Source organism: Euprymna scolopes, chromosome 7, assembly GCF_053919585.1.
Source record: "Euprymna scolopes isolate OS-2025 chromosome 7, ASM5391958v1, whole genome shotgun sequence".
Classification (NCBI taxonomy): domain Eukaryota; kingdom Metazoa; phylum Mollusca; class Cephalopoda; order Sepiida; family Sepiolidae; genus Euprymna; species Euprymna scolopes.
The window spans coordinates 60,932,092-60,948,223 of NC_136488.1; the positions used below are offsets into that span (position 1 = coordinate 60,932,092).

Below are 16,132 nucleotides of genomic sequence, written 5' to 3' on the forward strand. Positions count from 1 at the left end.
AACAATGTAGTTTACCAATTTAATTGCCCATTAGGAGAATGTATCTCTAATACTACTAACTACATAGGCTATACTACAAACACATTGTCTCGAAGATTAACTCTCCACCTCTCTAACTCTAGTTCGAGAGCTGCCATCATTCTGAATTCAGAAGAATCACGGTAGAAAACACGAAGTTTTGCAAGGCGAGAAAAATGTTAATAGACTAAAAATACTTGAAGCATTGTATATTAAAAAAAAAAAAAAAAAACTAAGATCAATAATATCAATTACGAATACAGTCGAAATATTTTAAAATGCTTAGGATAGCAGATTTAAAATTTTAAATATGTATATATGTATATATATAATAAATTAGTATATTATAAAAATATATTCCACCCACCTAATTCATAATAAGCTACCACGTGACCGTGATAAAAAATATGCATATATATATATATAATTAGGAAAAGGAAAAAAACATAATTTCCACAACACACCATGCCTGAGGATGATAGAAGTATATCTGTCGAAAGCGCTCGCTATGGATCCAACTTTTGCAATTTTGAAAAAAAAAACATAAAGAAAACTAATCGGAGATTTGAGAAGATGCAAAGGAAGATAATAAAACAGAAGAATTTCGTACTCTTCAATAACATTTGTTTGAGCGAGAAGATACTGCATAAATATAGACAATATATATATATATATATATATATATATATATTTATAATTGATAATTATTCTTTATACATACAAACACTAGTGTTTCATGTTTACGCAGTCATCAGTGTAGAAAGTGACAATTCCTATTGGTCGGAAGATTCTAACCCAGCCTCACAGCCACGAAACAATTGCTTCGAAAATGAAGAGAATTAATAACTAATAAACGCACAATTCCGATGCAGACATTAAACAATCTAGAGTGTTCGAACGAGCGGAAGTCGCGAACATTGCATGAACATAAGTTGATTATATTTCCCACACAGTACCCATCCTTTAGTATTCTTAAAAGGACTTGATAATTATAATTAAACAATGATTCTTCTTTTGCTTTTTATTTTAATATAAAGAACTATATATATATATATATATATATATTTAAGAGTAGGTAGTAGTTTGCTTGAAGCATTGTTAGTAGAAAAAAAAATTTTAAGTCAAAAACAATGCGGAGGAAGACCGAAAAAGATGAAGTAAAAAAGAAAAACAAACAGATGTAGACGAGTATGGTTGAGTAAAGGAGTGTCTAACCTTTATTTGCCTATAATTCTTCACTTCAATGTATAATTATTTATAATCAAGTTGCTGGTATGTCCGGTGTATGTAAAGTCCGTGGGTGGTGTGGAACTTTGATTAATTTTACTTCATCTTTTCCGGTCTTCCTCCGCATTGTTTTTGGCTTAATATATATATATATATATATATATATATATATATATATATATATATATATATATATATAATATTAAAATAACCCAAAGTTTTAAATGTTATGATAACTGATATCAAAATAATGAGAAATAGTGGGAAAATATAAAAGAAATGCGTGAGTTAAAACTTATTTATTTACATGCTTTTGTAAACGTAATCTCCTCGTGAAATCCAACAGAGAAGAATATGTAAAAAGATGACAGCATCTTTTCGAGTATCTTTTTACATTAGTTTTGATTATCTATATAAATAAAACTGTAGGTGAATGTATGCATGTATGTATGTACGTATGTATGCATGCATGTGCATCGGTCTGTGTGTAAATATTTAATCGATACTATCTTAAACTATTGGTCACATGACACTGAAATCAACAGAAAATAAAAATCATACACCAACGATGGCTTAATAATAGTAAAAGTGTTTGTTTTAATGGATAAATAACGCGTACAGAAATATGTCGGCAAGTTGAAATACAAATTATTCATTTCAACTTGCCGACATATTTCTATTAGTTTTACGCAAATTCAATCATAGCTAAAAGTGGTTTAATTTTAAATTCATTTTATCTTTATGTCGGATTAGCTCAAACTGTATGGAACGCGGCTGGAGCGCTAAATATTTTGGTTTCGATTTTAGCTGATAGCGTCCAAGTAAATTTTAATAATTTTTGTAATCAAATATATATATATATATATATATATATATATATATATATATATATATATATATATGACATTCAATAAAGAATTTGCTATATAATGTCATTTGCTATGTAATAATAAATACGCATGAAATAAAAATATATTTAAGCAAATTTTACTAGGCGGAAAGGTCGAGTGCACCTGGAAAAGCTTCATGTTTTCATTAGTTTGCTTTGATACAAAAGGAAATGATGAATAAAGTAAAGAGAACTATTTTGACATCAACATTTTTCTATGTCAGACTGTATTGGTGTGTCACGGCTTTTGATTGTGACTAGACTAGTTCGCATCCTAAGCGTCGATTCGATAGTCAATAGCCAAGCACCACTAGTTAAAGATATTGACAATGCGTTCATACAAACACTGATTGCCACTTCCAAATGCTTTATTTTTTTTACTTACAAAGAGCTTTGCATTACGCTAAAGTAGTAGAAGCTGATAGCATTCAATAACAGTGTTCAACCCGAGTAATGACGACTTTGACATTATTCTTTAATGATCTATGTTCAACGGTTTCTGGATGTGCGTCTGGAATTTAAAGTAAACCAAAACAAACATTGCCTGGTGGATGCACTGCGCACAACCAATCGCGATGTCAACAATTGGCAAGCTTCATGCCATTCGGTTGGACGTGATATAACTACTCCAAACGCCAAATAAGTAATAAAGCAGGTGACGAAGATATAGGGGGTATCAAAAAAAAATAATAATAATAATAAAAAGAAAAACAAGAACAGTGACAATTGAGCGTTGATAAAACAAAGACTGTTTGAAATCAATGACTCAAACACATCGGATAAATCAGACACAGACTATGAATGTACATAGTACTTTGATTTTTACTGTTGTTCACCTAAAGCAAATTAATATTACTAATTAGACTTAAGAGGCTACTATTTGTGATCATGCACACTGGGTACTATGCGAGGAGATGGGCAGCAAGTCGTCTATTTACATTACGTTTAAATTTCTGCATCTTAACACAGTCAGAAAATCAGCAAGTCGTCTATTTACATTACGTTTAAATTTCTGCATCTTAACACAGTCAGAAAATCAGGAAGTCGGGAAGGAATTCCAACGAAAAACAGCATGACGGAATCAACTGTTAGAATAGAAAGCTTTCCGGAATCTATGGATCTCAACGGTAAAGGGATGAGATTTTGCTGCTTGTCAAGTTAGTCGGGGTATATATGTTAAGGAGGCACAATTAATACGAGTTCGTCAGAGCATATTCCATTGAGGTACTTGTAAAATAAACACAGGGATGCAATATTGCGGCAATGGGACAGTAATTGGAGCTTTGTGGGCATTACTTGTATAATTTTTGTACCAGAAAAAAACCCGAACAGTTCTTAAATCCTAACCTAATGCTAAACTAAACTTAAATTAATTCTAATCTAAGTTTACCCTAGCTCTAAACTAACCCTAAATAAGCCTAAACTAACTAACCCGACCTAGTTGGTTTTAGTTTATCTATCTATCTATCTATCTATCTATCTATCTATATATATATATATATATATATGTAACTACTTAATTTACTCACATAAAATTAATATACGAAAGTATAGATTTATGCGTAAACTTTAAGTATTTACTTCAAAAGTGCCCAATACGTAGGTAGAGCTAGTTAGTAAGTTATAAAATATATATGGCGATTAAGCTACACTGAATATTCCGCGTTTCATCCACTCTAGGATTCTTCAGGCTTTTGCTGCATAAGACTGAAGAATCCTAGAGTGGATGAAACGCGGAATATTCAGCTTAGCTTAGTCGCCATATACATTTTATAACTTACTATATATATATATATATATATATATATATATATATATATATATATATATATATATATATATATATATACACACACACACACATTTTTGGGTTCTTTACGAGGACATGGAAATGTCAAAATGTTGGTAGATCAGCGTAGACTCCTTACAATGTTATATAATTTCATTATATATAATGAAATTAAATATAATGAAATTATATATAATGAAATTATATATAATTTCATTATATATAATGAAATTATATATAATGAAATTATATATAGTTTCATTATATATAATTTCATTATATATAATGAAATTATATATGTTGTATGTGTATGTGTACTGGGGAAAGAGTTTTTTCATTTAAACAAACATTGTTGAAAACATCGGAGAGTTTCTGTTTATTTATACCTTTTTTTACTTTTTAGATTTCCCAACAGATCAATATTCTCTCAGTACTCAATACTACTACCATTAATCTGTCGATATTGAGAAAATCTATTTTCAAGTGGATCAGTTAGCTATTACGAATATTTTGATAAATGAACAGAATACAAAAACAGAAAAATCTACAATTTATTAATTTAAAAATATATTTTAGGATTTCCTGAGAAAGCCAGTCACCATTTCCTGTTTCTTGTGGACAGGATTTCACTATTGATAGTACTGTGTGTGCTTTTTTAATATATATAAACCAGTAATTATGAATACTATTATTCCTCTATAAACACCGCCATTTTCATTCGCACGAACAATACTTACCACTGTGAAACTGTGTTCCTTTTGGAAGGTATATTACATCAATTAATAAAACATATTAGAAAGATGACTTTTTCCGAGAGTGATTTTACTGCTGTAATGAATTCCACATTTTCTCTTTTAATTTTTTCTAATAAAGAAAAAGATAATAGTAGAAAAATTTCCAGAAGTAATTTATAAGCTTGCCATAATGTATTACGTATTAAGTCTGCAGAAAATGGAGAACGGCTTTTTGATATATAATGTTTTCATTTTTGTAACTTTTTTAAATCGATTATGGCTATTGTTTCTACTAAATTTTTGATGTAGGTTGAAAAATTTTATAACATGCTAAATTTTGTATGTTTAGCATTATTTCCATATATAAACCGTTGTGGTAGTGGTATAGGGCTTCCAATGCACTGGAGCTGGATATGAATGTTTCTGTCAATACATATACATTCTTTTATAGATGGAAAATGTGTTTCAAGGTCAATGACTATTCCATAAATCAGAATATAAAATTCATGTTTTTTTTTTTAACATTCAAAACCAGATAAACAACATTTCGCAGTCAATTGGATAAAATCCATTATATAATGTCATATGAAAAAAAATCTTGTAATTCATTTTTTTCAATCCGTAGTTGCTTTGAAGGTTTTCTAAAATCTATTTGAATCGGTAAAATAAATAGTTTCATTATTTGTTCTAAATGTATTGTTGGTATTGATTGCGAATTCTATTTGCAATCTATTTCTTTTTCCTTTCAAAATATATTTATTCTCAAAATGTTTGATGCAAAGAACTGAAGTTTACGTTGGGAAACAGTTATTCCGATTAACAAATTTTATCGATTTTTCGATAAGATCAGATTTTCAAAAAGGAAAAAAAATGTGGAGACTTTTTCACTTTAAATATCATATCCATTGAGGTACTTGCAAAATAAACACAGTGATGCAATATTGCGGCGATTGGACAGGGGTTGGAGCTTTGTTGGCAATACTTGTATAATTTTTGAACCAGAAAAAACCGAACAGTTCTTTAATCCAAACCTAATGGTAAACTAAACTTAAATTAATTAACAACAAAATGTTCCAAATTTGTTTACCATTTTTATTTATGCAAAATCTATTAAAAAAAATTCAATAAATGCAATCAATGCATTTGCAAAAATATATATGGAATTTCCAAAACAAAACATCGCTCACGCAATTGAAAATCATTCAAGCAAGATCACTCTTGAGCGCAAATTATTTATTGTTTTAACTTTTAAAACAAACATGTAAAAATGCATTTTAATGTTGAAAACATGTATAAAAGTTAAAATAGGTTCTAATGAATTCTCTTAAAATTTATAAATGATGTATTTAAGTTGATTTATTTTAGTTTCAATTTCAATCAGCCTGTTACAAACCTTCCTGTAATTTGAGATGTGCCATAGTTATGAGTGTAGCGTGGTCCAGAGCATTCTTCTTGAAATGGAAGACGTATCTATAGAAACCCCCACGAAATTTTATCGAGTAGTTTGCGCGAGATAACCCCAGAGAAAGATAACAACTCGACAGTATAGGGATATGCGTGCGGAACAGGAGACTTCAATGGTATGGCCATGTTAAAATAATAGATGATAGTTCTTGCGTCAGTAGATGTAGAACAATTCCTAAGAGAAAGAGGGATAAGTAAATACCTGGACAGAGATATGTTGTTTTGAAGACAAATTGAAAACCACGGTACACACAGCGTTGTGACGGAGGTTGTCGATAGGGATACTATAGCTTTACACGTAAAAAGTAACTTCTTTTATAATCAAAAATTACAATTATCTGCAACAAATATACGTAAGTAGGAAACCAACTCTTATACACAGTCGTTTGAAAAGCATTAACATAAAAGAAAAAATGAAAACAAAAAACTTCGAAGTAACTCCGAGTAATTCATATTATTTGGATCATTCGGACGACTGTCTCATCTTGAGTGTTATTTTCACAACGTTTCAGCCGATGTAAGTTCCGACTCATGGCGTAGTGAATAAATTCAGTTGTAAAGTTATACTCACCTGGAGATTGAAGTTTTAATCATCAGTTCAGGTGACATTCAAAATATAATACCGAATTACCTTGGACTTCTACCCAATAATGGCTTATGTCACTGGAATATGCTAGCCCCGTGCGTTAAATAAAGGGTTCCGTTCGACATTCCATGCAGATTCCCGAGATCGACAGAAAGATTCCAGAGTAGGACAGAAAGATTCCTGAGTTCGCCAAGGTACACCCGAAGAAGGTCGAATGTTATATTGACTGAAAACATTGTGAAAATAACACTCAAGATGAGAACAGCAGTCTTTATGTTTAAAAATACGAATAATCAACCCTCATCTAAAAATTCGGAAACGCAACTCCAGGCAAATCTAACTAGTTTATATATAAACACATTTGACGTGTCGACGATGTAATCGCTGCACAAGGGAAACTATGGGTCTTATTTCTCTATAAGTGAAGGGTGTTTGTTTTTTGTTTTTGTTTTTTTGAGTTTTCTTTTTCAATTTCACGCAGATCCGCCATTTGTTTTCCGCAGCAAGATACATTATTAAAACGATAAAACATGATATTTTACAGAAAACTCACGTCATTTCAAATGTCAATTCAACCCCCAATGAAGACAGATAAAAAAGCGTTTCAAAAATATTTTTCGTAATGGAATTGTTGGTAGAAATGCCAGCAGAAATATAATGTTTCGGTCGAGGTTTGGCTTTATCGAAACGTAAGAGTCTTGAGGGAAAATACATATCGTAAATACAAATATAAACAAGTAACTCTTACTTACCTATACTGATAAACGAATTCATCTGAGAATACATAATCTATATAAACAAAAAAAAGTAGATGTATGTATGTGTGTGTAAGTCTGTGTGTAGATGTATGTGTGTGTGTCAGTCTGTGTGTAAACATTTAACCAATAACTCTTAAACTATTATTCACATAACACTGAAATTAACAGAAAACTGTAATCATACACCATGGATGGTTTATAACAGGTAAAATCTTTGTTTTAATGGATGACTAACGCGTACAGATATATGTCGGCAAGCTGAAATGCAAACAATTCATTTTACCTTACCGACAGATTTATATTACTTTTGCGCATGCACAAATACATTCATATCTTCAAGTGGTTTAATTTGGAATCTTTCTCATCTATCTACCGATAACTCAAACGGTAGGGAACGCAGCTGGACCGCTAAATGTTTTGGTTTTGATTCTAAGTGGGGGAAGGTTATTTTAATCGACTTTTAATTGAATTTTTATATACTTTTAACCTTCCATGACTCGATAGAATTTATTGTATATTTTACTTTTCACTTTCTATTTCCATTTTCGCTCCTACTCACTTTTACCTCATCAGCACTTGAAGATGATTCGCAGTCGACTCGAAAGCGCTCGTGATAACTATGAAACTTTCATCAATATTTTCGATTTTGATAAAATAAAACATTATACAGGAAAAAATAACAAACAAGCATCATAAAACAAAGTATCTCCGTCGTATTTAATAATGTCTACTTGAATATATATATATACATATATATGTATATATATATATATATATATATATATATATATATATATATATATATATATATATATATATATATATATATAAAATGAAAATTACGATTGAATTTACCAAAATGATCCAAGATGGTAAAATTAAAGTAAATTATAAATATTAAAGAATTAATATTTATAAACTTATCTCAGCCAGATATAAAAGCTCGATAATACTAAATAGGAAATAGAGCTTATAATATAGCATATTTCATTAACTGTTTGCTCATATATATATATATATATATATATATATATATATATATATATAATTCATATGAATTAAAATATATATTTGACGACCGGGCAAGGTCAGGTGCCTCCTCCCTTCTCCGCTAGGACTATTATAGAAATACACCCACAAAATTCTCCTCCCTCTCTCCCTCTCCTTCTCTCTCTCTATCTCTCTCTCTCTCTCGCTACATATATATATATATATATATATATATATATATATATTATGAAACTCAAATCCTCTTACTTGGGCGTTGAAACCGTGTTTCCAGTTCCGGTTTACTATGTGCAAACAGGATATAACAAAACAATGAAAGATTTTTTAATCAACAATTTTTTCGCATATAAAATGAGAAAATAAAAAGAAAAGTGTAAATCTCTATTGCTTATTTTGACATCGGCATTTTACGAATTTTATTTGTATTTTTCATTGCAAGTTGGAACCGTTTTCAATAAAAAAAACAACAAAAGTTTACGATTTAACGTTTTTTTTATATATGCTGTAATTGACAGTTTAAAGATGACAAAATTATTCAAACCAGCTTGCCCAGTCGTTGAAACCGTGTTATTAAAAAGAAAATACTTAACTGTCAACACATAATACCAACCAACTTTTTTTTATAATTTTTTTTTTAAAGTTAGTTTCAGTTACAAATAAAACAATTGGAAACTGAGTGGCAAAATACTCTCGATTCCCCCCACACACATATATATATTATTTATTATTGTGTTATTTACAAGTAAGAGGATTTGAGTTTCATAATATATATATATATATATGCATTTTTACTAATATATATATATATATATAATACATTAATCATCGCCGAAATACGATATATATATATATATATATATATATATATATATATATATATATATATATATATATATATTTATATATATGTATATCGTATATCGTATTTCGGCGATGATTAATGTATTATATATATATATACTCATGTATTTTCAAAGATCGGCACTTTATCGGAGGATAAACATTAGTAAAAATGCATAAATTTGAAAATATATTAAAAAAAAAAAGGATTGCATTTTCTTCATTGTGAATCATACTTACTGCAACTTCATTAATTTATTGTTTAATTTTACCGAAGTTTGTTTTAGCACTATGCTATAACCCATTCACACTTTGATTCCAGAGTCATACTTTGCCTTTACGGATTACTCTTTTATTAATTGACTAGCAGGGAGACCCGACGTTACCCCGGATTGAATGCTGATCAACGAATATTTCACGCTCCTATATTTTTATCGACATCGAAATCCGTGAAATCGCCTAGGATGTAGCTTCACACGCTCCCATGCAGTAACTTAGTCCAAAATATATGATATTCTACATTGCACTCTAGAGAACCTACTGTTTCTTGTATAAAATTATTTTATATAAACATCTTTCCAGTTTACGAAAAATTTTTTTTTCGCAAACTGGAAAGATGTTTGTATAAAATAATAAAAAAAACACATTAAGAAATTTATGTGCCAGGTTTGCAAAAAAAAAAAAAAAAAAAAAAATCACGTAAATTTTCCAAGTCCAAAGGATATACCACGTGGAAACTAAAACAAAAATCATCGAATTATATCATCCATTTTATTTTTCAAGTATAAATTATTATTATTATCATTTCTGATCACTTACCGTTGAATGATTTTTTTTTTTTTTTTGTAGATTGGGAGATTTCTTTCCGAATACATTTCTGAAGGTAAGTTTTATGGTTTGCTATTTGTTTTCCCGTTTCAGTCAACACCTTAAATGTTTTGTCTGAGGCTAGAATAAGGTATGTGTTTTACCCGCTAACTTTTTCATGATTGGATAAAAGCATATTTATTATATGCAAACAAATAGTTTTTTCTTTTATGAAGTAAAGTGTACACACACACACACACGCACATATATATATATTCCGAGAGAGACAAAGAGAGAGAGAGAGAGAGAGAGAGAGAGAGAGAGAGAGAGAGAGAGAGTGTGTGTGTGTGTGTGAGAGAGAGAGAGAGAGAGAGAGAGAGAGAGAGAGAGAGAGAGAGAGAGAGAGATAACGCCGCGAAAAAGAAAGTCCACACTTGTCATTTTTTTTGGAAAACCGGAAATTTAAACTAAATTAAATGTAACTGTTTAAACCAACTTCATTTGATTCGCCTTTTATTCCTCTATAAAGTTATATGTTCATATTTGACTTTTAATTGAAGTATCCTAGTGTTCACGTCAATTTAAAAAATTAGCTTCAAATCGAGAAGGCAAAAAGAAACTCCGCAGTAACAAATGAGCTTAAAACCAAATTAAAATATCCACCTGCAAGCATCTCTAAGCGTAATTGCTGATATTCCTAGGTTATATAACGTAACATTTACTCCATATTCTTCGAGTCTCTCTTAGTGATCGTCAGGAGCTCATTAATCTCCACCTTTCTGGTCCAGAAATCGGCCGCAGACTGTCATGTGATGAGAAAATGGTACCCATGACTGCAAAAGCACCAAACCACTGGCAGTGTTCGAGATGCCCTTAAAGTCACCGTAAAGTCACTTCTTGCAAAGAAGACAATACTATCAATATCCGCAGCATCAGAAATGTATTTGAAACGGCTCTCCAAATCCAACAACCGTGGACTCTTGTTAAAAGTGCTCTCTTTCTACAGTGAAGAACAGATTGAAGAAATTTAATTTGCCAGGCTGTATTGCAAGACGCAAGGCAATGATTTTTGTAAAGAACAGAAAGCGCCGTCTGGACTTCGTCAGATGCATTGAACCTCATGACTTTTCATATTGGTCGAAAGTGATTTTAAGCGACGAATGCAAGTTCAGTAGGCTAGGGACTTATTTTGGGCGGATATATATATATTTCCGCCCAAAATAAGTCCCTATATAAGATAAATAGATAAACCCCGCTTGAAATTAAAAATTAAATTGTTTATATGAAAAAGAATACCGATAGAATTAACTAGAATCGTCTAATTGGTTGTGTAAAAATCTTTTGAAATATCGCATTTTCTAACACGCTTTTTCAGACGAAGTTTGTGCAAGTTATAATTTGATGAACAATTAAGTCTTGATATGTAATCATTAGGGACTGAAACAATTGTACACAATCTTGTGACAAATAGAACTTTCCTAAAATAAGTAAATACTTGTGTATCTATCTCTATTAAAATGATATCCTGAAAGAAAAAGGGAAAATACTTACAACTTTAGTATTGCACTATTTAGTTATCTTAATGAAACTTTATGTTATTCATTCATATGTAATCACTGCATCGAGGAGTTTAATTGCATATAAACCTATTAGCATATCATACATGATGGGTTTAATATACGTGTGCAATATGTGTAACTAAACTTTCGGGAAGAATATGAGGTAAACGATTGATCATATGTATTAATGGGTTATAAAAGAGGTTTACTTTAAATAAGGACTTATTATAGGTCCGTATATATTAGTAGGGGTATCGGAATATTTAATATTTAAATGAAGTATAAGTTATTAGAAATAATTAATATAATAAAGTTAAGGGGATAAATTATAAAAAATATATAAAAATTATAAGTGAATAAGATAGAGGAAAACACATGGTAGAATAAGGGGATAAAAATGCAAAGGATTATATGATAAAAACGTAAAAAAGAGTATATATATGTATATATATATATATATATATATGTATGTGTGTGTGTGTGTAAATATATTTATATATATATATATATATATATATGAATGTAAATATATTTATACATATATGAATGTAAATATATATATATGAATGTAAATATATATATATATATATATATATATATATATATATATATATATATGGCTATGTGTCGAATTTCTTTAATTTTGCAGACATGCATTAACTAGCATAACCTAACAGACATTAGCCACTCTTCTACTTTGGAATCTGCCATTGATCAACACTTAATCGAAAATCCAGCTTGTAGTAATGTATATAAAATGGACTGCTTTAGAATCTTACAATCAAGATTTTGGAGTCAGTCTCGATTATTTCACGCAAGTCCTTTCTCTGTCGGCAGAAGGAATTTATTAAACCATTTTACTTGCTCGGAGATATATTTTAATCGTTCCCATACTCCACCGATCTTAGTTGTACATACATTTTATATGATTGCGTATGGATTATTTTACACGAATCCCCATTCGTTTCCTTACTCGTATATTTCTGAGTATTTTAATTAGTTTTAGTACTTCTGTGTTTTATCAAAGATTAACTCATAATGAATTCGCTGGCGATTTTTCTGCGTATTATTTTTAAAGTGATATATATATATATATATATATATATATATATATATATATATATATATATAATAATTTTGGTATTAAAATTTTATGATTTGAAATGGTTAATTTTCAAATATAGAATTGTTATTGTTTGCAAACAAAGAATACAGTTGAATAAATATATTTCCTTAACCCATGAGTTTTCGATGTTATTCATCTCCTCAGAGGAAAAATATAAGCAAATATTATAAATGGTTTGCACCTTGTTTGCTAAAGGCAATAAACATACAAAACTAAAAGTTTTAAAGTATTTAAATCATTTTAGCTACATAGAATAATAGAAGCACGTCTATAACAGGAGCTGCTTTCTTAGAGGCTCACAGCGACATGAAACTTTCAGATAATTAATGTATAATTTCAGTCACTATAACAATGTCATTTGTAATCCTCTCTGATACATTCGGGCGGAAATAAAAATTAGAGGCATCACTTTTGAGACGTCCCTCGTGTATATATATATATATATAGATATATAAAATAAAATATATTTTAGTCATCGACATACAGACCTGTTTCGTTGTATCACAACTCATCAGTGCCGCTAGACTAACACCTCTCCCAAGCCGAGGATCGAACCTAGAACCGTCGTGATGACAGTCAGCAGTCCTACCCCCTTGACTACGGAATCGGTGGCCGAAATTAACCTGTCCGAACGATTATTTAAATAAACATTCGTCCGCTACTCGTAGAGGGCTCAAACGTTTGTTTGTAAACAAATCGCGAGCTTCGCATTATTTCAGCTAAATTAAGTAGCGAGTAAGATAATTTACGAGAGTGCTCTACCAAAGAGGGGAGCTTTATAAAATATATTTTAGTCATCGACATACAGACCTGTTTCGTTGTATCACAACTCATCAGTGCCGCTAGACTAACACCTCTCCCAAGCCGAGGATCGAACCTAGAACCGTCGTGATGACAGTCGGCAGTCCTACCCCCTTGACTACGGAATCGGTGGCCGAAATTAACCTGTCCGAACGATTATTTAAATAAACATTCGTCCGCTACTCGTAGAGGGCTCAAACGTTTGTTTGTAAACAAATCGCGAGCTTCGCATTATTTCAGCTAAATTAAGTAGCGAGTAAGATAATTTACGAGAGTGCTCTACCAAAGAGGGGAGCTTTATAAAATATATTTTAGTCATCGACATACAGACCTGTTTCGTTGTATCACAACTCATCAGTGCCGCTAGACTAACACCTCTCCCAAGCCGAGGATCGAACCTAGAACCGTCGTGATGACAGTCGGCAGTCCTACCCCCTTGACTACGGAATCGGTGGCCGAAATTAACCTGTCCGAACGATTATTTAAATAAACATTCGTCCGCTACTCGTAGAGGGCTCAAACGTTTGTTTGTAAACAAATCGCGAGCTTCGCATTATTTCAGCTAAATTAAGTAGCGAGTAAGATAATTTACGAGAGTGCTCTACCAAAGAGGGGAGCTTTATAAAATATATTTTAGTCATCGACATACAGACCTGTTTCGTTGTATCACAACTCATCAGTGCCGCTAGACTAACACCTCTCGCAAGCCGAGGATCGAACCTAGAACCGTCGTGATGACAGTCGGCAGTCCTACCCCCTTGACTACGGAATCGGTGGCCGAAATTAACCTGTCCGAACGATTATTTAAATAAATATTCGTCCGCTACTCGTAGAGGGCTCAAACGTTTGTTTGTAAACAAATCGCGAGCTTCGCATTATTTCAGCTAAATTAAGTAGCGAGTAAGATAATTTACGAGAGTGCTCTACCAAAGAGGGGAGCTTTATAAAATATATTTTAGTCATCGACATACAGACCTGTTTCGTTGTATCACAACTCATCAGTGCCGCTAGACTAACACCTCTCCCAAGCCGAGGATCGAACCTAGAACCGTCGTGATGACAGTCGGCAGTCCTACCCCCTTGACTACGGAATCGGTGGCCGAAATTAACCTGTCCGAACGATTATTTAAATAAACATTCGTCCGCTACTCGTAGAGGGCTCAAACGTTTGTTTGTAAACAAATCGCGAGCTTCGCATTATTTCAGCTAAATTAAGTAGCGAGTAAGATAATTTACGAGAGTGCTCTACCAAAGAGGGGAGCTTTATAAAATATATTTTAGTCATCGACATACAGACCTGTTTCGTTGTATCACAACTCATCAGTGCCGCTAGACTAACACCTCTCCCAAGCCGAGGATCGAACCTAGAACCGTCGTGATGACAGTCGGCAGTCCTACCCCCTTGACTACGGAATCGGTGGCCGAAATTAACCTGTCCGAACGATTATTTAAATAAACATTCGTCCGCTACTCGTAGAGGGCTCAAACGTTTGTTTGTAAACAAATCGCGAGCTTCGCATTATTTCAGCTAAATTAAGTAGCGAGTAAGATAATTTACGAGAGTGCTCTACCAAAGAGGGGAGCTTTATAAAATATATTTTAGTCATCGACATACAGACCTGTTTCGTTGTATCACAACTCATCAGTGCTGCTAGACTAACACCTCTCCCAAGCCGAGGATCGAACCTAGAACCGTCGTGATGACAGTCGGCAGTCCTACCCCCTTGACTACGGAATCGGTGGCCGAAATTAACCTGTCCGAACGATTATTTAAATAAACATTCGTCCGCTACTCGTAGAGGGCTCAAACGTTTGTTTGTAAACAAATCGCGAGCTTCGCATTATTTCAGCTAAATTAAGTAGCGAGTAAGATAATTTACGAGAGTGCTCTACCAAAGAGGGGAGCTTTATAAAATATATTTTAGTCATCGACATACAGACCTGTTTCGTTGTATCACAACTCATCAGTGCCGCTAGACTAACACCTCTCGCAAGCCGAGGATCGAACCTAGAACCGTCGTGATGACAGTCGGCAGTCCTACCCCCTTGACTACGGAATCGGTGGCCGAAATTAACCTGTCCGAACGATTATTTAAATAAACATTCGTCCGCTACTCGTAGAGGGCTCAAACGTTTGTTTGTAAACAAATCGCGAGCTTCGCATTATTTCAGCTAAATTAAGTAGCGAGTAAGATAATTTACGAGAGTGCTCTACCAAAGAGGGGAGCTTTATAAAATATATTTTAGTCATCGACATACAGACCTGTTTCGTTGTATCACAACTCATCAGTGCCGCTAGACTAACACCTCTCCCAAGCCGAGGATCGAACCTAGAACCGTCGTGATGACAGTCGGCAGTCCTACCCCCTTGACTACGGAATCGGTGGCCGAAATTAACCTGTCCGAACGATTATTTAAATAAACATTCGTCCGCCACTCGTAGAGGGCTCAAACGTTTGTTTGTAAACAAATCGCGAGCTTCGCATTATTTCAGCTAAATTAAGTAGCGAGTAAGATAATTTACGA

At 32.2% G+C, this 16,132-nt stretch overlaps 1 protein-coding gene across 1 annotated transcript in view; it reads left to right on the forward strand.

Moving 5' to 3' along the window:
* The window catches only part of LOC145279759 (chitotriosidase-1-like), a 271,718-nt gene that overhangs the window by 157,619 nt on the left and 97,967 nt on the right, over positions 1-16,132 (forward strand). The window contains exon 2 of the mRNA XM_080131066.1: positions 10,163-10,196. The gene's annotated coding sequence lies outside the window, so the exon portion shown is untranslated. The remainder of the gene's footprint in view (positions 1-10,162; positions 10,197-16,132) is intronic.